This window comes from Uloborus diversus, chromosome 6 (genome assembly GCF_026930045.1).
Source record: "Uloborus diversus isolate 005 chromosome 6, Udiv.v.3.1, whole genome shotgun sequence".
NCBI classification, from domain to species: Eukaryota; Metazoa; Arthropoda; class Arachnida; order Araneae; family Uloboridae; genus Uloborus; species Uloborus diversus.
Genome location: NC_072736.1, coordinates 17,009,179 through 17,032,545, shown reverse-complemented (window position 1 = coordinate 17,032,545; position 23,367 = coordinate 17,009,179).

Sequence of the window (23,367 nt, the reverse complement as noted above, 5' to 3'; positions counted from 1 at the left end):
ATATTTTCAAACAGAAGCTGTCACATGTGCCGGCAACTTAACATGATATGTATTCGAGTAGAAACATATATCAAAGCCAGAATCCAAGAAAAACTATACATCATTATTCAATAAGAAAAAAATACTATGTGTCCACGGATTATATGAAATTGGCAAACGTCCATTTAAGGCGAGTCTATGTGAATGAAGGGTAAAAATAAAATTTAATGCGCGTGCTCTTCTCATTTGAATGCGACTTTGTTTCATTTAAAGGCTAACACACATCTGAAAAAGCTGGCATCCTTGGAAACTAATAGATGCGTCCATTTCTGCCATTAAACGGGAAGTTAGCCTTTCTATCTACTGCGTGGTCGGACTATTGTTATTATTTCAACTAAAAGAAAGATAGAACGTGCAGGAAATATTTTTGCAGAATACAAAATCATACTTTAAGATAAAAATAATGTTTGTTAAGGTACCATTCACAGCAGCTACACTACCTACCTTTATAGCTAAAAATTGTAAATATATACTTTTAGCCAAAACGCAAAGGATATTACAGTTAGAAATTGAAATAAAACTTTAATGATTTTTGTCAAATTATCACATTTTGTAATAGTCGCTTTCAGAAGTGCTATCAACTTAGCATGATATGTATCATTGTAGAAACATATATCAAAGTCAATCATCCAAGAAAAGCTATACTTTACTTTCAAATTAGAAAAAAATACCTATTGTTATTGTTTCAATTGAAAGAAAGAATTTGTGTGCAAGAAAATATTTTGATAGAATGCAAGATCATAATACCTTAAGATAAAAATAGTTTTTGTCAAAATACTACTGATAACAGCAAATATGATTTATTTGGAAAAAAAATCTCCTCTGAATTGCATTACAAAAGTAAAAGAAAAAGTAAGTTGCTGGAAGCGAAAATGTCTTTCTTTCTGTTATGTCAAGAGATAAAGTTTTTTATTTTTCGATAAAATGATTACAGCTCGTATCGATACCAATAAACTAGGCCAAAGATCTTTAGATTTTACATCAAGGGAATAAAACCATGTTTGACGGTAATAAAATTTCCTGTCCAACTTTAAAAGATTTTCGAACCGAGTTCGCCATTTTGTTTTACTTCCATTTTTATGATCGCAGAAGAAACGAATGTTATAGTAATATACATTTTGCTAAGCTACCGATGGGCATTTTTTTTTTTTTTTTTTGAGCTAACATTTTATACGAAGTTTTATCGATATTTCTTTCGTTTTGTATTTTTAAAAAGAAACCTCTGTATTTTTAACTATTTCAACCAATTCGTTGGATGAAATATACATGATGTTATTGAACATTGCACCACTATTACGTTTCATTGGCTCTGGTAACAATTAAATAAATTACTTTTAAATAAAAAAAGCTGCCTTCAAAAAGCACCTAGGAACTAAAAAGCAAAAAATAACTAATTCCACTTACATACTATTTCCTACCCAAACCTAACTAGTATGTTGTGGCCATCACGAAACTTTCTTCTATATTTTTCTTTTTTTTCTGATCCCTCCCCATGCTTGACGAGGAAGCAATATTCCCAACAAAAACAAAATTACACATGCAAAAACTTGACGACTATCCCAATGTCTGAATTATTGCAAAAAAAAAAAAAAGCAAAGAGCGAAAATTGAAAGTTATTTTAAAAGCCTTGCTTGAATTAATTACAAATATTTTATTTGTTAACAAACATAAGATGGCAACAGTTAAAAATTTTAAATCATTGAGATAATATTTCCTATCATTTCCATACAATTAAAATCACGAGAAATACGCAGGCGACAATCTATTACGATTTATCTTTCTTATTGTTGCATTAATAAAAATATTTTTATTCGCAAAAAAAAAAAAAAAAAAAAAAAAATCAACACCTCTTGGAGCGATCGGCGTCAAAATTAAATCAAAGCCTGTTTACATATGGATTCACATATATTCCAAATTTCAACCAGAACGTAGCATTACTTCTTGAAATAGGGCACTCAAAATGGAAAAAAAGAACGGGTGATTGCGCTACCCCCTTTTTAGCTGTTGACACAAAAATAAAATCAGTTCTTATACCCACTAAGGGCTACTTGCCGATAAATTTTTCTTTCATTCCGTTCATTATTTCTTGAGATACAGCAGCCACAATTGACGACAAAAAACGTTCTATAGCTCAACCCCCGTTTGAGTTATTGACACCAAAATTGAATCAGCACCTGTTCCTGTTAATACCAACATATGGACTAAATTTTGTTTGATTCCGCCCGTTACTTCCTGAGGAATAGCAAGCACGCGTAACTCGAAAAACGTCCCATTGCTCCACCCCCCTTGGAGGAATTCGCTCCAAAAACTAATGGGCACAAGTTCACATAGGGGCACATATGTGTACTAAATTTCGTTCGATTTCATGCGGTAGTTTTTGTTGTAGAGCGGCCACAAAAAACTGGTCACACACAGACGTGACACACATACACACACACACACATACACACATACACACACACAGACAGACAGACATTTTCCAAAAATGGTCGAAATGGACTCAGCACACCTCAAAACGTTCGAATCCGTCAAAATTCGAAATTCGAAAATTTGCACGAATCCAATACTTTCTTCTATATATTAGATATAGAAGAAAGTAAAAATGAAATTTATTTTACAATTCCAGTAGCTACTACCTAACGTAATTGAATAGGTTTAGTTTTAAAGACTAATTTCGTGTTTTGTTAAATAAGTGTTTAATTCAGGATTCGGTGGGTTGTCAGTTACGTTAGATAGTAGTTTATAGGAGGCCCCCACTTCAAAAGGTCATTAAAAATTAAGAGATCGTATATAATTAGTTAAGTATTTAAAATAATTCATCGTATAGTAATTAAAATCAGTGTTTATTTTATAATTCGGTGTTTAGTTTAGTTGATTTTTGTATTGGAATTGTAAAATAAATTTCATTTTTAGGTTTGGGTAAGAAATAGTATGTAAGTGGAATCAGTTTTTTTTTTTAGTTCCTAGGTGTTTTTTGAAGGCTTTTTTTAAATTTAAAAGAAATTCTTCTTTTGTTTTTTAGTGGCGTAAATAACACAGCGTCTCGGAGACTTCCGATGACTGTGAAGAAAGGCTTTTTCAAATGCGTAACTATGTACAAAAAAAATTGTCTTCATCATTAGATCAACTTTATCAAAGTTTGCTTTGCGAAAGCAAATCACGAGTCACTTAAAAAAAAAAAAATCTTTTTAATTTTAAAATTTAAAATTAAAATATAAAAATTTATATTAGTACATTAGTAACACCTATAATAAAAAATTGCCATGCGGCGCAGCGTTGCGAAAATGAATCATCCATGTGCCACGAGAATTTAATATTGTTCAAGAGGAAGCCAAAAACTTAGGGGTGAAAACACACCGAACACAGTAAAACCACGTGACCTGTGACGTATTCCGGCCGTTGACCTAAGCTGTAGTACGTAGCCACAACGTGTGAAGTTTAAAGTTTCTTGGATTTTTCCGGGACCCCTTATCAGATCCAGACCAAATTCCATGAAACCACCTGGAAAGTATACCCTTCCAAAAAAAAAAAAAAAAAAATCAAATCGGTCCAGTAGTCTTTGAATAATTCGAAAACATACATAAAAAGCCGCAAGACGAAGTCATAACCTCTTTTTTTGAAGTCGGATAAAAATGGTCTCGACGAGCATTGTGACAGACAAAGTAAAATAAGAAATAGTTTTTTTTTAAATAGGAGATTATTTTAAAGGAATTCTTACTACGTCGGAGAACTCTTATAACATTATCTCTATGTTATTATCTTTAACGTCAAGTATTTCGAAAACTTTTGTAACATCAAAAACGTTTTTGCATTGTTTACACAAAAATATGATATGTCGTTAATTGCTTAGATTCTAAGTATGGAAGAATTGCTTTTTTGACACAGATGGGGGAAAAATGCTTTAGTGTAACAATTTTACAAATGATTTAAGTATAAGTTTATGCAAATCTCAAAATGTTATACATTATATGTGTATGTGAACAATTTTTCACAAACATATATATATATATATATATATATATATATATATATATATATATATATATATATATATATATAATTCCATTTAAATAATTTTATTCATCTTTACTTACCGTGAACTGACAACTGTTTATAAATATGAACACATAAGTTTTAATAATAAATCACGAAACACAATTTCGCTAGAAAACGTTTGTTGTTACTTCAAAAGTATCCTTCAAGACGTTCCTGCTGTGATCATTACTATTATATTTTTTTTTGAAAAATAACGATTAAACCTTTTCAACCGTACTGCTGACAGAACGGACATTATTTGTTTATCTGGAGAGTAATTTATGTTGGAGTATGTTTAAACAACACTGGATGAAACTATGTGTTGCAATAAATTGTCCAGGCTGTCAAAAATAATAGAATTCTTCCAAGATGCATTATGAGCTTTCTTTAAACAAAATTTATAAAATGGTGTCCTTAAATTGTGTCATTTTCAGATTTAAGAGAATAATATCGCGTTAAGTTAAATGCCTTTGTGCAAAGAAAATGAAATAAAAAATAACAACATCAAATAGCACACATTACACATCTGCTATGTATGCTATTTGACGTTGTTTTTTATTTTACTAAACTTACTTTTTTCCCCCCAAAATCTTGCATTATTATAAACTAGAAAATCGCCCGTCAAGGTATGACGGAGGAAAATTGCTTTTACATTTGAACGAAACAATTGCCTGTTTGGTGATATTTTGGTGACATTTTAACCCTCACTCCAGTGGATTAACATTAAACTCCAGTAGGTAGCGTTCATTAATGACCATTTTTTCGTTTCTTTATTCCCCTGAAATAACAGTCTTACTAATAGGGAAGTTGCAACCTATTAAATATTCATATTTTGGCTATTGGATATTGTTAATTGACCCTCAAAACTAAAAAATTCACCTCGCCGAATTTTAAAACACCGTGATTGATTTTTAATAAATTTTTAAAAATCCACGCGCAAAAGTGCGCTCTTCTGAAACGTTACGAGCTTACGTCACAGGGTACTAATGGGTAGCCTTCCGCCGAAGATCCCTTGTTTTCGCTAGGGACATTTTGAGCCCGCTGATATTTTTATTTTTTAGAAATTCAATAATCCTTTTGAACGCACTATGGAGGCCGGATTCATTAAAGCACAATCTGAATAATCTTCCTCAAGTAGCACCAATGAGATATTCGAATATTTCCGAGATGATGAGAGGTTTAATGTTCCAGAAACGCGAGGAGTTAAATGCGAGGAGAAAGCCTTTTACGTTTTGTCTTCGAAGTCGAATGCACGTCCTTCGGTTTCTCCCCTATCCGAAGAGCGCATGATGTCACTTCCTATGCCATTTGACGACACAAGTGCTTGAAATTTAAAAATTAATTTAAAAAAAAACTACTTATCGTATCGCAAAATTTTTTTCACCTATGATGTTCATGCATGTTACTCTATCATATAAAAATAAAATTGAAAAATCGAAAACTTCCCTATTATCTATAGACGTAATCTTTCAGGAATCCCCACCGTCAAAAAATGAGAGGGTACAAGTTGGGTAGGAACACGTTGTCAAAAAGAACGAGTAGGTCATTTAAAACTTCCTGAAATGACCCAATTATGTCCAAATGGGTTCTAAGTAGTGCCATCGCTGATCGCGCAATCTTTACTAATAATAAAGCTGAAAGTATCTGTCTGGATATCTGGATCTCTCTCGGTTTGTATGTCTGGATCTCTGTCAGTCAGGATCTCTGTGACGCGCATAGCGCCTATACCGTTCGGCCGGTTTTCATGAAATTTGGCACGCAATTAGTTTGTAGCATGGGGGGTGTGTACCTCAAAACGATTTTTCAAAATTCGATTTTGTTCTTTTTCTATTCCAATTTTAAGAACATATAATCGAGCAAATCATCATAACGTGAACGATTGATTAAATTACCGAATTATCATAACGTAGAACCGTAACATGGGCGAGAAATTCACCATCTATTATTTATAAATATACAGTCGAACAAAATGACCTTTTAATTTTCTACTACGGGCAAAGCCGTGCGGGTACCACTAGTGCGAAATATAACTCAAGATTTCAGAAGTTAGGATGTGAATCCTGATTCCTGCTTTATTGGTATATTTACAAAGCAAATGTAAAGAACTAGCATAAAGCCGGGGGTAGGGACTTCTAAAAACACCCTTTCCAATAGGAATCTGCAGTGTATGAATATTTTTTTGAACCAACTCACTCTCCTGCTGGAAAGAAGTAGATTGAAAATTCTACCTCTCAACGTGCTTTCAAAGTGCCGCCAATGAATTGGCTATTCGGTCGCTGCAAAAAGGCTCTAGATACATTTGAAATTTCTGCACGCTACAACAAAATCTGTTTTCAACAACAAAATCTCTTTTAATAGGAAGGTGAATTTAAATATCCATTTATAGATTGATGTATTTCTCTAAAGACAATAAAGTCTACTAAAAGAAGATACCATTAAAGATGGATTTGTTGTGATTAAAGAAGAAAATAATCAGAAAAACCGGAAAATTTAGAGAAAAATCCTTTTTTTTCCAAAAGAGTTTATTTCCATTCCGGAAAAATTGAAAAAGCAAATTTTTTCAACTTTTCAGGAATTTTTAGTTGAAATTTTCAGCTAAAAGAGATTAAAAATTTCTCATACTTAAATTCTGATGCTATTTCCTCTCCCACCCCCTAATTGTATGTTAATATTTTGTCCAACTTTGATAATGGAAGTTGTTCTGTGATAATATAATTTGCATATAGATCCAAAAAAATTATACTTTTTGCAAAAAAAAAAAAATCAAACCAATATCCTTAGGGAAGAATTTATTTTCCTTCTTCATAAAACATCAAGTATAGCTTTAATCACAGAACTATGTTTCTGCTGACTGTGAGAACCAAATGTATAGGGTGCGGCAAAAACCCCCGGCAATTTTCCATATAAATTTATCTTTACATAGTATAAAATGAAATATGTTTGTTTGAACGCGCAAAACTCTAGAACTACCCGGCTGATTTCGCTCAAATTTTCACAGTATCTTTTTTTTTTTAGCACCGGAAATGTCTGCAGACCGGTTCGAAAATAATTCGATGAATAGTTTTTTTTTTTAATTCCAACTTAGACCCAATTTTCACACAGATTCCCAAATATGGGGGTTAAAAAACTACTTACTCATATTAATATTATATATCGTTTGAAAGGGTAGAATTTTCCGCGTTCTACGCAATTTGTTTCAATGCTCTAACTTAATTATGACGGGAGTTATTTGCGTTTTTAGCTTGATTTTGTTTATGCTTAGCTGAAATTTAGGAACTACTTTCTTCATTAAATCTATCAATTAAAGGTAGAGAATTGTCCCAGTTTTCATTTTTACACCATTGGAAGGAACCATTTTTTTTACTCCAGATCCATCTCGACCTATGGTCGAAAAAGTAAGCTTCTATCCCGGAAGGAAAAAAAAATTACAAGCCTTTTTAAATTAAGTTCAAAAAATATCATTTCCATTCATATTGTTAACCATTTTCTTTCGCATTTTTATTCTTTAAACTTATTTTATTTTGTGTTTCCATGGTTACGCTTTTAAAGTCCATTTTTCGCGATTTAATTCCTTGAAAGTATTTTAATATCTGTCGTCATTGTTTGGGAGGGAAATTTTGCATGATTTTTTTATTTATTTATTTAAGCCTGATTGTTGAATATACGTCACTTGACACAATTTTTATTTACAAGGTGAACCGGGCAAAGTCGGGTAACACAGCTAGTTAAAAATAAATTAGTTAAATAACAGAACACAAAAAATAAAAACATGAGAAGACCTTTAGCAATCAATAAATTAATTGGTTTCAAACTGGCTGCCTTTTTCAGTAATATACAGGTGCAACTGCTTATTCAAATTTTCAAGCAAGGGGCACAAGTCCTTTTATCAATCTTATTCCCTATGAAGCAATTAGTTTAGAGTCCAAACTTATGTGCAATTTAGGGTAGACCTTTGACTCTAAAACAGGCCGTACATTGTAATGTACATGGGATTGAGGTCTAGCGAGTAGAGCGTCCACTCTAAAGGTGATATCATGTCAAAAACAACGCGCCTTGCACCTTTGCTTGTTTTTTTGGCCGTATAAACTGGTGTGGAGTCAAATCGAAATGTCCAGTCTACATTGCTGTGCTGAAGTGCTCTTAGGCCCATAGAAGTACAACAGCTTCTAAATTGTCCTTCTAGTACACTTATTGATTCATTTTGTAGCCCTTTTCCTTAAAAACCCAGAGCGTTTTTGTCACTTGTGCTGATTCCATCACAGACAAAGCCTGACTTAAGATTTTGGCAATGTTTAACATTTTCTAAGGTGTTTGGAGTGTCTACAGACCAAATCCTATTATTCTGGGAGGTTATGAGCTGAATGAACGGTAAACCTGTGAAAGGTATTTCTTCCAGCTTGAACTTGCGGCCCGTCTCAAACGTTTCTGGCATCTTCGGAGTCATACGAATGCCTGAACGTTTTGGAACGCGTAAATCTTCTGTTTGAGCTGTTTTTGCCCTTAGTCACACTTATCAGTCACAAATTCCCATCCTACAAGCGACTTCTCTCGTGGAAATCCAAGGATTTCATTTAATTCACTTTTAAATGATCCAACGGTTGCCTAAAATGTTCATTGTTCGTTTTTATACACTTTCCGGATATCGACTATCATTTCCAAGCCACTTGAAGCGGCATACCGCATCAAATACTGTTTGCCGAGGCACATCAAGCAAACGAATTGTCGTTCTACTTGGTCAAAGAACTTTAAAATAACAGGTGTTTTGCTTAAAATTGTAAAAAAAAAAAAAAAAAAAAAAAAAAAAACCGAAAAACAATACATAAACTAGGAGGTATATTGCAAATTATTTTTTAATGAAGTGAGCGACAGAAATAAATAAGACACTCATTTTAAAATGAAATTACTTTACTTCCATTCGATGATGCTATTTTTATCAGTCTTTTTTTTTTTTTTTTTTTGCCACAATACTGCCGTGCTAAGCACAAAAGTGGAATTTGCAGTTGAGCTCAAGCTGAGATATTGTGTTTTAAAGTTTGGCTCTTCCATACTTTTGATTCAGATGTCTTTTTTTTTTTTTTTTTTTTTTGTTCAGATTTTTTTTAAAAAATAGTTCCTAATCAAATGACCCTAAAACATTCTATTTATCAAGTAAAATACGAAATAGAGAAAAACTTGGTTATAATAATTCAGTTTTGTTCATAAGTGCATGTATGACTACTTTTGCTGCTGTGCTTAGCACGACCGTATGAATAAACTGAAACTCCAGTTTAAGTTTTGTTTCAGCTTTCAAAACCATTGCTCAGTTTTGTTTTGGCGTTTCTGCTGAAAGAAAAAAAAAACCCATTTTAATTTTGATTTGGACTTAGACTGGATTGGAAAAATTCAAAACTTAATAGTTTTAGTTTTCCGATAGTATAGTTACATTGCAAGGAAGGGAAATCACACTTATTTTTCCTTCAAACAACATCAATCATGTTTGAAAGTCAATAATCACAATTATTGTTTCAAGTTTCAAATTTAACCTAAAATAGAAAATGTAATTGTTATGATTATACATACCTTACCCAATATTATTGGTTGAACGACGATTTGACTTATTTCTGGTGTTTGACGAAGAAAGCTCTCGGTTCTAAAACAAAAAGGCTATTTTTTTCTAATTAAACTTACCTTATTTCTGTCAAGCAGAAAAAGAGGATAGGTAGATTGCATATATTTTTAATGCTTAGCCCTTTATATGTTCCAAGAAACACAAGGCTACTTAAAAACTCTATTTTTATTCATAAAAAAAACTCAATTCTTCCTTTTTTTCAATTTTTTCCGAAAAAACTGGTAAAAAACCGTTTTTTTTAAACACTTCAAAATTTCCGAAAATTTTACATCCCTAGTTGTAATTAAATATATCTGTAAAGTTGCGCATTGTACTTCACACCGTACTTTTAAAAATTCTGAAACGTTTGAGCTACTTTCTGAGTCTACTGTTTGGGCAGTTTAGAAATACCGGCTAGATTAAAGTGAAATAATAATCTAGTCGATTGCATTCCGTAAGGAGGAAGGGAAAATATTTATTTTTATCTAATAATGCTATAGTGAATGCCAATCTTAAAACTTAAAATTATTTAGAATTTTTAAAAAAAAAAAGAAGACAGAAAACAGTTATAATTACTTCAGCTTACTGCGTTATTTATACTAAAAACACTTCAAAAACATAGTTTTTGTACTTTTTACTTTTTAAAACGAATCGTTTAAATTAACAGTAAATTGTCTTCTTAATTATATCAAATTTAGTCAGATTTGCCAACTCTATGTTAGGATAAAAGGACCGATTTAAAAGTGAAAAAAAAAAAAAAAAAGGTTTTGATCTTTTTAAAAAGGGAATATTTTCTTACTATACAATGCGTAATGCTAAGAACAAATAAAATCAATTTTTATATTTGATGAATTCGACTGGTGCTTATTCTAATTCCACGATTATTTTCAAAGACGATGTTTCTCATGCGCATCTCTTTTACATTTTCAGCATTTTTACTTCCTTTTACAAAAAAGGAAGTATTGTATTCGCGAAAAAATTTCACTCAAAATTCGGCCTTAATTTCCATTTTGCTGACCCCCGAATTAATGTTGAGTTTTTTTTTTTTTTTCAACTCGACCACACGCGGAAAAGTGCCTAAGAACGTATAAACACTAGAAATATCCATTTTGACATTCCCCGAGTTAATTACAACGACTTTTCTCGTGACGTTCGTATATACGTATGTATGTATGTTCGTATGTATGTCGCATAACTCAAGAACGGTAAGTCCTAGAAAGTTGAAATTTGTTACGTAGACTTCTAGTGGGATCTAGTTGTGCACCTTCTCTTTCGGTTACATTCGGGTGTTTCTAAAGGGTTTTTTTGCCTTTTTTTGGGGGGGGGGGAAATCATTGTTAATTTCGATGTATACTCAAATGGTGTTATAATTTGACGGATACTTGGCGATATATTGCCAGTCTTTTAGTCGCTAAGTTTTGTCGCCAACTTGGCGACAAATTTGGGGATTTTTTTTTAAAATCTGGTTTTAATTTGGCCACTGGTGGTGATATTTAGAGAGTAAACTATTGAATCACATTAAAATTGCCAATAATGGGAAAATGACATTAAAATTGGAGTAAAAGGAAGTTATGTGATGCACACATTAGCTCGTTACTTTTTAAATGGCTTTTTTAAATAACTATCACATCAAAAGTGTAAAATAAATTTCGAAACATAGTTTTAAAGGAAAATCAAGCTTTTCTGAATAAATCATAAACTAATTTATCGTTACGTACATTTGAAAAAAAAAGAAGCTTAAAACAGATGCTTGCATCAGTTCTTTATAAAATGCTGCTTTTCTCTTTAAATCCAGAAATAAATCTAAAATTTATGGTAATAAATCAATATCGTTCTTTCAATGATAAAGTAATTTAAAACATGTTTCTTTCAATGGATTCACCATATGTTGCTTTCTTCAATATTCGTAAAACATTACTGCGAGTAATCTGGTCAAAAATAGATAACGGCTTTCTTTCGACATTTCTCGGTAACGCGATTATGGATTGAGTAGTTTTCATTGATTTCATTTTCCAATTTGCAAAGTAGCTTCAATTAGAGCAATCAAATTAGAAAATTCCATTTGTTTATTTCAGATAGCAATAATGATAATGCATTCTAATGCCTCAACGACTAGAAAACACTCGGAAAGCGATAAAAACACCAGTTGTGATGTTACAGTTAAAGTTGAAATACAGCGGTTTTAAAATTGATTTTGATTGCGAAGGTGTTAGTTTTTGCTTTTAGTCATGTGGTTTTTTAAATCAGATTATAGATCTTTAAAATTTTATCCGTTACAACACTTTTGCCGTTCATAAACTAGCTGTTGTTGTTATATTGTGCATGACCGATTGGCAATTTGGGGTGCGCTGCTTCACTTTTTCAATGGGGTTCTCTTCAGTCAAAAGTACTACTTTTAGTCACTGAAATTGATAGAATGAATAATAATAAAAAAATAACATGGACTCAGAAAATACTTTTATTTTCCCGACAGTTATTTTTTAATTAATTTTTTTAAATGTCCGATTTTGAAAACGAGGCGAGTTCTTAATGACGTCACAAAAGATGCAATTTGGCGCATCTTTCTACCACGTTTCCACGTTATGATAATCAAGAAGCGAATTAAATATTGCGCTCTACGCTTGCTGTCAACCATATCGTTGCCAATACGCGTGAGTAAAGCTGCGAGTAAAATATTTTTCTCCGTGAATGGCAACACTGAATGGCAATTCATCATTTGTGACGTCACACGACAGAATCGTAAACAATGAAAGCGCACCGATTTAAGTACTTTTTTTAAAATATTAAACTTACACAAATTATTTAAAAAATGGTCAGATCCTATGTTTTTAAGCATACTCTTTCAGAAAAAAATACTTTTAAAATTTCGGAAACGACCCCATTGCGCCGTAATTTTGTGTGAATTTCGACTTTCACAGTCCGCAGATGCCATAAAGACCTATTTATAGGGTAGGCAACCATTCACAGCACAACAAAACATTCACACAAAGAAACGACAGGGCAGGAGAGCGAGAAAGTAAATCTATGGATTTGAACCTGGAACCTCCCTATCCGCAGTCACACTTCTCTGACCTTTAAACAAGGCGGCCGGTATTCATTAACTTGAATACGTTTATTGTCCATTAAGAGAGAACTGCAAAGAAAAGTACATAAACTTATAACGGGGAACAGGGCTTCGTTAATGAGGTCGTTTCCAAAATTTTAAAAGTGTTTTTTTCTGAAAGAGCATGTTTAAAAACATAGGATCTGACCTTTTTTAAATAATTTGTTTCAGTTTAATATTAAAAAAAAATAAATAAATAAATCGGAGCGCTTTCATTGTTTACGGCTTCTGCCGGATGACATCATAAATGATGAAATACCATTTAGTGTTGCCATTCACGGAACAAAACATTATATTCGCAGCTTTACTCACATGTATTGGCAACAATAGGGTTGATAGCAAGCGTAGCGCGCAATTTTAATTCGCTTCTTGATTATCATAACGTGGAAACGTGGTGGAAAGATGCGCCAAAGAGCATCATTTGTGACTTCATTAAGACCACGCCTTGTTTGAAAAATCGGACATATTAAAAAATTAATTTAAAAATAATTGTTGGGAAAAAGAAAGTATTTTCTCGGTTCATATTATTTATTTTTCTCATTCTATCAATTTCAGTGACTAAAAGTACTACTTTTGACTGAAGGAAACAACCCCATTATACTACCTATTGTTTTAATTTATCAATCGATATACTATTTCGATATTCTTTTCTTTTTTCTTATCTTTTCTTTGTACGTGAATGCATTTTATGGTGTCAAAAAAGCATTTTGATTTATCTTTATAATATGAATTTAAATGAGGAATTTCTTTTTAGATGGACTAATAGAGCTGTTATCTCAAATAGCAGGAGGTAAGTAAGTTTTAAATGTATTTTAAGAGATAAGATTTTGATACTGAGGGGAAGAGGGCGAATGATTTATGCGTCACAAAAGTTTCAATATTCTCTTTCAAATCTACTCATTTAGTTTTTTTTTTTTTTTTTTGATAGCACTACTGTTGTGGTTGCTTTATTAGAGCAAACATTCATTAGATATTGGAAAAACACTACCTACTCTAATGGAAAGCAGGTTTTGTTTGAAAGTCACATGATATTCTGTCGGACCACCAAAGCTCAATGTTGCAAGAATGCTATTTATCGCAGTTTTTATTTATACTATTTTGTACATAACTTGAGTGGAGACCGTTAAACTAATAATAACTAATACAGTACTACGTAAAAAAGCAGAGTGAACATTTCAGAGCTCTCTCGACAATAAATCAGCTATTTCAAAGCTCAATGTTGCAAGAATGCTATTTATCGCAGTTTTTATTTATACTATTTTGTACCTAATTTGAATGGCGACCGTTAAACTAATAATAACTAATACAGTACTACGTCCAAAAGCCGAGTGCACATTTCAGAGTTCTCTCGACAATCAATCAGTTATTTCAGATGTAAATCTACACTGTTAGAACAGTTTTCTTAGAACTGAGACAAAATCGCTTAGTTTTTGAGAACATCACTCAAAATGGCTCCGAGACAATTTGGCGCAGAATTGAAAAGTAAGGGTTCTTACTTTTGAAATATATATTCTCTTGTTAAAAACGATTCACCATGTTCTCATTTTCTAACTTGGAAATAAACCAGGGACGGATCCAGAAAATTTTCTAGGAGAGGGCGATTATTTTTTACCCTTTACTCTGTGGAACTTCAATTTCTAAAAATTTTCGGAGGAGTGTACTAAACCCCGTTGCTTACCCTTACGTTTTCAGAGGTGTGTCCTACAATCGTGTTTCTTTCGAAATATATTAACTGAGAGTCATCGAACTTATCTCTAATATCATCTAAGATCGTCTATAATTGAAGTTTTGGACCTTTAATTTGGAAAAAAAAATCTTTTAGAAATTTCCAGTCCCTATCTCTAGACAAGAGTAATAAAAGATGGACTACGACTTCGTTTTCAAGACTTGAACTTCACTCCCTTTCTCCTTATACCATCGAAGATTATATAAAATTACGTTTTTGCAACTTTAATATCGTAAATATACCCGAAGAAAGTTCCTGTATTTTGGCTCAAGGAGGGGGCAATCTTTATGGTGCCCAGTCCTAATTCTTGCACTAGTAGTGGTGAACTTACGGGAGCAGTTGAGCTGGAATGTAGGGAATTTCTGACGCGGGCGAACGGACAGGCCTAAGTTTAGTTAATAAATGGATAAAAAAAATAAATGAATAAATAAAAGAGAAAAATTGATGAAAAAATGAATAAATAAACTAGAGAAATAATAGATAAATGAAAAATTTTATCAAAAAATAAAAAGATAAATGAACGAAGTAAAATAAAATAAAAATACGGGTGGTTTTTTTTTATCATACATTTTTTATTCATACGTAATATTTGATTAACTTGTTCAAAATACTTAAGCAACGTAAACTACGGTCGAATATTAGATTTTATTTTCTACAGCTTTTTTTTTTTATCCACTTTAACATTTAGATTCCATTAAGGGAAAAGTAAAATGTTATTAGAGCTAAGCTGTCGATCCCAAAGGAGCTTACACAATTTTTCTGAAAAGTAAGAAGCTTTATACGTTCTTGTGTGTAATATAAATTAATTTGTCTGTAATTTTCCATAGAGAAAAATATAAAAGTACCAAAAACACTAAGTTGCGCACTTCTCATTATTATTTTATCGTCTTGCTTTACTCTTTTAAGGAAGGTTCTTAAGGCTGAAGTATAGCATCAAATGCGAAGTTTCTTTAAATTATTGCTTGCATTTTAAATTTTAGAACTGAAACAAAACCTTATTTTATACATCTTTTACGGATGCAAAATATATTAAGCTTTGAAGTGAAACATTGAAAAATAGACAAATTAAAAGTTTAGCTAAAATTGGACTTTTTGTGCAGCTGTTATGATTGAACATAAATATTATAAATATTAAACTTTAAAACCCCAAAAACCTAATTTGCTTGCTTTTTGAAAATGTAGTATGCTTTTACTACAATTGAAAATGTATATTTGAAAATGTAGTATGATTTAACAATTAACAGTGTTATTTTGTAAATATTTTACATTTTAACCATGTATCGCATACTTATGATAAATATAACTAACAGTAAGTATTAATTATTATATTAAATGTCTAGTTTATTTTTTCTTATGACTATAATCGTAGCTTTAGTAGTTCGTTTGTTTTAGTTGTAAATAATACCACATTTTCCGTTCTTTGGAATGCATAATTCTACTAAATAAAAGTAACTTTCTTTGACATTCGGTATGCCGGAAGTACAAATGAAATGTGGGATTTCATTCCAAAAAATGTGTTAGACTTAGGAGGACATAAATTTCTTTGTTCAAAGGATGATTCATTGTTTGTTATACATTCGCTTCATCCTTTGGAGATTTCGTGAAAACCTTGTTTGAAAAAAACTTTTCACTTTTTTGTACGACAGAAAACACTGGTATTCGCATGTGCTAGAACTTCCCAGATGTGAGTTTCCAACGTGACGTGAACCCGTTTTGCTACATGTGATCGAGCATTGAGCATGTAGAGAAATGACTATGCGCAGCCTCTGTCTTCTTTTTTTATTTTTTTTTTCAAGCAGTGAAAAGTTCAAATTAGTCGTTTGCTATTGTTGCCGCTTTGTATTAACTGTTTTCAAGGATTGAAGAGCACATAACCGACGACGCTCCTCCGGTTCTACCAATAGTATCGTGCCAAATTTACCACATTTGAGACGTAGAAACTATCGGTTACACGTAAAGGGTGCTTTTTTTTTATAGAGGTATATAACTTTAAGTTGGCAACACTGTTTGATATGTGTGCCGTTTTGATAACTGTCACTTGTTTTGTGTTCAGATCGGTTTGCCATTTTATCATGAATAGACAACAAGGTGGTGCAACATGCCACACAGCGCGTATCACAATTGATTTATTGAAAGAAACGTACGGTGAACGAATAATTTCGCGTAATGGACCCGTGAATTGGCCTGCAAGATCATTCGATTTAACACCACTGGACTACTTTTTGTGGGGCTATGTGGAGTCTCTGGTCTGCACCTATAAGCCATAGACGATTGACGCTTTGGAAGAGAACATTCGCCATCTTATTACTGACATACGGCCTCTCCGAGCCAACCGAGGTGGCCATATGCCAGAAATCATATTTAAATAAAAATGGCAAAGAATCATCTTTCGAATAAAGCAACATTCATGGCAGTTAACAACATTTAACTGTGTTTTATTTGAACCTAAAGTTCTCTACTTTAAAAAAAAAAACACCATTTATTTGCAATGGATCATGCTCACCACTACTTTCTCGAAGTAATCAGTATGATTCAGAAGCAGTTTTCTATAATGAATGAAACGAAATTACTTGAGTTCGTGGATGCACAACTTTTGGACATTCGACGGCCTTCGACCAGGGAAAATCATTCTTTTTGATGGCATTTACGACATCATCCGACAATGCAAGAAAAATTTCTCTCTGTAAGAGGTTCCATTAAATGTAGTAGTTTATAAGAAAACTGTTGAAATGGTATTTGTTTGAAAGATAACGAAGAATATTTTCCCAATTTGAGCCAAAATCTATTCCTAATCTATTTTTAAGGATCGGATTTCAATCCTTGTCACAATCTGTTCTCAAATGTGTCCAAAGTTTTGATTAATCAAATATCCTGACTGTGACTTCTTCGGAACGTACTCGGACCACATTTGGGTGCAATTCTTTTCAAAGGAACACATCCGGAAAACATTTTTGCGTACATTCAAGCAACTGGAACCCTTCTTTCATCCATTTTAAGTTTTCCAAACGTGTTTCCAATGTGAACTGAGAATTTTCAGTGTATGATTGTCTTTGTTCAGTAATATCTGTAACATCAGTGCTAATCTTTACGAACATTTTAAAACCAGGTCAAAAGTTTTCAGTTATAATATTTTCATTACAGTTGCGGGAAACCTAATCTGGCAGTGGTATGCTGTATAATGATGTACTTAGGATATGCGTAACCTTCACAATTCTATCAGGTTACGTTTCTCCCCACCATAGTTTAGCGAAATGCTCTAATGTTTTAAGTAATGATATATCACGACCGCACTTATTTCGCTTATGCTTAGGTGAAAGTGGGGTAAAACCGGGAAGTAGGGAGCAAACCGGGTACCCCCTTCTAGCCCCTGTACGCGCTGAAATCACGTGGACAAGTGAGGAATTACCTTCCACATTGATAAAAAAGCAGTGTCCATTAAACTAGAATGCACTAGACTCGCTTCTTTCGTTCCTGTGAAGAAAATTCTGTTTGAGTGGTTTTTGCTTAAACTTTTTGAACAAAACTAGACCGATTATACTACAATCCTGTTTCTGCAACAGTAAAGGCATATAACTCTCTTTATACAACAATTTAATTACTTTCATTATCATTCTAAGAAACTGTTTGTAGCGTTCTGTATAGTCATTTGACGGCATTTCTTATGAAAGCTTTATGTGCGGGGCAAAACCGGGTACTAACCGAGGTGCAAAACCGGGTACTAATCGAGAGGCAAAAACGGGTACTAATCGAGAGGCAAAAACCGGGTACTACTCCCGTGCACTGAGAGCAAGATGCAGCCGAAACAGGACAAGAGAAAAGAAAAAAGCTGTCAAAAAAGGTATTTCGACGGTCTCTCATACAAACTTCATCTTTAGGCAACATTAGAAGAAAAGAAAAAGAAAAATGATGGAAGAAAAAAAACCTGAAAGAATGATAAACGAATCAAAGGAAAGGCAACATTACAAAGATGCCAAAAAAGAACAGACAGAAAATAAGCGCTCAAGAAAAGAAAAACCGAAGGAGCAAATGAGGGATGAGTCCAATGAAGAGAAGGACAATACTGCCTGCATTTACTGCAATGAGCTTTATTCCAACTCCAAGGGTGGTGAGGGATGGATACAATGCATCCAATATCGTTGGGCTCCATGAAAGCTGCTCTGGGGCCGAAGAGGAAGATAACTATTTTATTTGCGACTGGTGTCAATAGGCCTTTACAGCAAAAAATTAAAGGTAAAGACAGTTAAATTTACTGTCAACTCATCAATATGCGTCTTTTATGTCATGACAATTGTTAACAAATGTCACTAAATAAAACTAGAATTTTGTGGAAACTTTTAAAAAAATTTATTTTCCTATAGCAATAACATGTCTACCCGGTTTTACTCCACTAATGGGGAAAAACCGGGTAAAATGACTTTTTTTTACAAAAAAATTAATAATAATAATTAAAAAAAAAAACACTTATGGTTTTAAAACTGTGATTGCATTAATAGATAAGTAGTGCATACTTTTACAAAATTATGTTCCTTTATGCTAAAAACTGTGATTTCTGGAAGCCTGCAAACCTTAGGGTCTCGGTTTTACCCCACTTTTCCCTATAAGCCGTGGAAATTTAATTTAAACTAATGGCAACAAAGAGAGCGCCACAGGCAATCCCTGTTTTCCAGTCTAACAATCAAAATATTCATTAATTGGTGAATACACAGGATTAGGTTTAGCGCCTCTTGCGGTCAAAATGCGTAAGAAGCATAGATTGATGGATCCACTGAATTGGATGGTAAAATGGGCGGCATATGAAGTTTCGCATTTTTCGAGAATTTCAATAGCAGATCATCATAGGCTACTAGTTGCATCGGATTAACACAGAAAAGTCATAAATTGTCGTCAAGGCCCGTAAGAATCAAGTGCGACCATGGATATATCTACAACATATTTAGGTGACAATGATCAGCAGGGGTTTGTGTTTAGCTTTAATGTTTGTTAAGTGGAAGTTTTCCTGAAAATTGTTTAGCAAACTTTCCTTATAAACTCGCAAATATTATGAAGCAAAAAGCCGTGCATTAAAATTTCTTATACTGTTTGACAGCACAGATTTGTTTGCAATATATGAGCTCTCTACCGAGCGTCTACGTTTATCCGATAGTAGGCAATATATATTATCATCAGAGATTTAAGCATATTTTTATTTTTATTTAAAGACTTCTGCCAATAACAAATAGCAAGGACGCAAAATCTTATCAAAGGTATTTAGTTAAATAAAATAAGAAAAAAAGAGAGCACAACTTACGTTTTGACAAAAATAAATAAATAATATTAAAATGATAATGAATGTAAAGAAACATTCCCGTTTTGGGTGTGTGCTTTCCCAGATTTTTTTTCCAGAAAGATAAATATTGCTGATAATTAAAAACAAATAATTCTAGCTGAAAATTTTAAGTGCAACATCAATCGATGCAAAAACCCAGTCAAGACTGGCAAACCGGTTTCTAGGGCAGTTGACCCAGTTTTCAGTATCTAGCTGCGAAATTATAAACCTTTTAAAAAGTTTAATAACTTGAGAACCGGATACAAACCACATGAATATTTAACATTTGCTAAACACCAATTGGCCTTAGAAATATTACAAATTAAAAATTCGAACCTATGTAATAGAATTGGAAAAATGTAAGGAACTGAAATTTCAACATTTTAAAGATTTTCCCCCTAATATCTCTACAGCCAATTTTGTTTGCCCTATTGATGATGCCCTTATTTTTGGCAATGCTGATAATAATTTGTACAAAACTGTTCGTTTTAACAAAACATGTTTTTCAGTTCAATTTAAAATATATGAGTTTCAAAAATCTACAAACTCTAGCTAATTCAAACTAACTTATCCTTCTTTCGAGTTACAAGTAAACCACTTTGATCATTGTCAAACACTTAAAAAAAAAAAAAAGGAAAGAAAACTGTCTGCAAGAACATTTTCCAAGTATTTAGTCTCTAAGTTTTTTTTTACAGCTAAGAAATCCAATTTCGATTTTCATACCCGGATTGGCACAACGTCATAACGTGCTAAACCCACTTACGCTGGGCGATGCGAGCGAACTACTTTTGTTCATTTTCAGCGAAAATATCTCTTCAGAAGATAAATTTTCTTTGAAAAAACTTTTTTTTTTGCCACAAGTATAAAAAGATATTCTCATTTCTTTCCTTTGCCATGAATATTTAATGGAAAATATAATGGAAGGATTTAGAGGTAGTTTTAAATACTTCTAAAAAGTTCGAGGAAAAAATTTTGATATACGACATAACAAAAGGATAAAAAGTACACTTTGCACAAAAATGGGAAAATTGTCAAAAGAGGCTTCAGAGATTCTTCAAACATAGATGCCTTTACTCGTTGTGAGGGTATTCAATCTCGAAACCATTTCAAAGAATTTTTAATATAATTTCTATAGTTGATCCTTAAAAAGAGAAATTAATAAATACGCGAAGAAAAGATTCTTTGTGTGTGGAATCTTTTTAAATTCATCTATTTATTATTTTTGACTTTTTAAACATCTCTTTGAAATTTAGATGTCAATTTATTAAAAACAGGGACAAGATCATTTTTAGCAAAATTAAAAACCACTCACACACACATACACACACACACACACACACATATATATATACCTATATATATATATATATATATATATATATATATATATATATATATATATATATATATATATATATATATATATATATATATATATATATATATATTTATATATATAGGGTGAGTTTGATCGAATCTGCCATACGAAAGGGGGTGATAGAAGAGCGCAAACGGAGCATAGAACCACTCATTATCGTGTCCAATCCTTAACCGTAACCGAGTTTTGGTAGATACAAGAAAAATTTGTTAAAAACGAATTTCTGAGAAAACGACGATTCCTGATATTCCTGTAAGACCTACGCACAAAATAAGTACATATTTGGAAAGAGCAAACTAAATTCTACGAAATGAACTTTTTCTCATCAAGATAGTTGCATTTTACAGCGAGCTACAAGTTTTGAAACATTGGACACACTCGGAATTGAAATGGTGCCAAAGTTTTCAATCGACATCTTCAAAAAAAAAAAAAAAAACGTATGGGCTATAATCGGGCAAATCTAACAAAAGCTGGCCCATTTTACTAGCTTTCAGATGATACAACAACAAATCATATTATAAGCTTCAAATTTAGCAGATATTCAGGTTTTTGTTTGGAACACTTATCTGTTTTAAATTTTCTGTTTCTCATAAGCATGTAGCTTTCTCTGTTTAAGAAAATAGTATTTTTATATCAAAATAATAGTTTTAACATTTTATTAAGTGAAAAAACACATGAGATAACAGTAAGTAGGAATAAAAGAAACATTGCTTTCCCGTCGTTCTTTTCACAAAGGAAAAATTAATAATAAAAAGTTACACTATCATCCATGAGTTACATTCATCCAATCTTCAAAATTTACAATAGATGCTGAAATTGGTCGCCACCACACCTGATACATGCCCTTGCCTTTTTTACGAACGGAAGCAACCGTCGCTCTATGTGAAATTTCATTTCTTGCATTTACTACTGCTCCATCAAAAGCCAGTTGCGCAATTAATGCAAACCTCTATTTTGTATATTTCTTGTTTTAAGAATCAGCTAAAGAAATCCACTGGCGTTAGGTCTGGTGATCCAGTGTGCTAAGAAATGGGACCTGTACGACCAATTCATTGGAAATATTGTTCAATCAGAAAATATCGAACGGCATATGAAAATGAGCAGAGTTACCATCGTGTTGAAAAATGATTTCCGCTCTGTCCGAACCAGGAAAGGGGCCAGGATCACGGGTTTGCCGATGTTGAGGTGTATGTGCTGGACCGAGTAGTGGAAAACTCAAGTCTGAGTTCGCGCACGACTGCTAGAGAAGGTGGATTTTCACAAAGTAAAGTTATGAAAACATTGCACCAAAACAAGTATCACCCTTACCATTTAACACTGACACAAGTACAAGAATAGCGCAATTAAGATTTAGAAAAGCGGGTGACATTTTGCAGATGGCTACTAGCCCGAGATATTGAAGAACACTATATATATATATATATATATATATATATATATATATATATATATATATCAGGGGTGGTCCTTTTTTATTTGAAACTGAAGATATTTTATGTGACGCTCCTTGGATATTTTCTAATATACAAATGGATGATTCCTGAAGAATTTTAAGTCAATCCATGAGAATTAACCCGTGCTCCCAAAGGTTTTCTTTCTTGAGTTTCGAAGAAGAAATTGCGGATTTTCTCATTTTTCTCTCAAAATTTCTTATTTTTTACGTTTAGTTTTGAACCTGAATAGATGCTGCTGCTTCAAGACCGACCATTTTCTCGTTTTCTTTCTGTAAAATTTTATATGTTTCAGAGGGGACATGTACACTTGGTTCCGGCATACCGCACTTCTGCGCTCGTTCTAGACGAAGCGGCGGGGGAATAATTTTTTCCATAAAGATGGACACGAAGAATCCCAATGGCCATTAATGAAAGGCATTTGACAGCAACAAATTGCCTCCTCCTAGCTTTGAGAGGGAGGGGAGGAGGTAAATTTACAAAATTTTCTGTGTCTGTAATAGGGGTGGCAAATGGTGTCGATAAGTTTCAATGCTATAAATATACGTAATAGAAATTATATTTTAATTTTCTGTTCTTTAGTTATAAATATACTAAAATGTTTATGCAACTTTCAAATTTTAAAATATGAATTGCGAAAAGTACTCGATTACTCCAACTTAAAAAGATACTTTATTTTCAACACCTAAAATATAAATTTAAAGAAAATTCTAGATTGGTATTATATAAATAAAATATCATCT